This window comes from Artemia sp. Qi Xiang Cuo, chromosome 2 (genome assembly GCF_049724085.1).
Source record: "Artemia sp. Qi Xiang Cuo chromosome 2, ASM4972408v1, whole genome shotgun sequence".
NCBI classification, from domain to species: Eukaryota; Metazoa; Arthropoda; class Branchiopoda; order Anostraca; family Artemiidae; genus Artemia; species Artemia sp. Qi Xiang Cuo.
Window position 1 is genome coordinate 87,387,866 of NC_142795.1, and position 960 is coordinate 87,388,825.

General features: G+C 33.5%; 1 pseudogene; it reads left to right on the forward strand.

Annotated features, from left to right (window-relative positions):
- The first annotated feature begins 217 nt into the window (after window positions 1-217).
- LOC148955749 (profilin pseudogene) lies at window positions 218-598 on the forward strand (annotated as a pseudogene).
- The last annotated feature ends 362 nt before the right edge of the window (window positions 599-960 follow it).

The window sequence follows — 960 nt, forward strand, 5'->3', positions numbered from 1 at the left end:
ACTAAAATAATATCTAAAAATTTTAAACAAAATGATTTTATTTAACTGCAAACTGCCAAAATTTTTATGGTGTCTGAGGAATAATTTTAATTTTCTAATTCAAACCAGAAAAATACCTAAGAATTTTTAAATTAGTATACTTTTCGTTTTGCTTCAAGTGACTCGTTACGTCAGTTTATGGGGTGAAAATATATTATTGAATTGAATAATTATTAAGATGAATTCTTGGATTGATCATATTAAAAATCAATTGCTATCAAAAGGTATTTCGGAAGCTGCTATTATTGGTGTTGATGGGTCAGTTTGGGCAAAGTCTAGGGAATTTTCTGCCACAGCAGCTGAATTGAAAGCGTTTGTATCAAAATATGATTCAGATGAGTTTTCTGAGAACGGTATTATGATGGGAGGAATGAAGTATTTTTACCTTTCAAGGGATCATGGTGTTGTACGGGCAAAAAAGGGACAAAATGGCTTTCATGCAATGAAGCTGAAACAATTGTATATTATAGCTCTGTATGATGTGATAAACTGCCCACCACCTGAAGCTGCAATTACAGTGGAAAATTATGGTAATTATTTATCTAAAAGTGGGTATTGAAAAAGCACTTTAAGCATAGAAATCTGAAAGAAAATGAAACAGCATGAAATTGTTTGAAATGGAAGTTGTAAGGATATTAAATGAGAAACATGGGTTTTGGTGGTAGTAATATAGTGAAGGACGATCGCGTCCCCATAATAAAAACTACAATCACTTACTACCCTTGCATTGACTGTGGAGGGAGCGTCATCCTCAAACCAAATAACATAAAGTTTACTATACAGGGGTTTCGGAAAAGGCGGTTCTAATGGTGTACTTTTTGTTTTGATCTGACTCTTTTTTTTAGGAGTTAGGGGTTTTTATATTTCTTAACATTGGACGTGATCGTCTCTTACTAGGTTGCTAGCTACCGCTGCAAACCG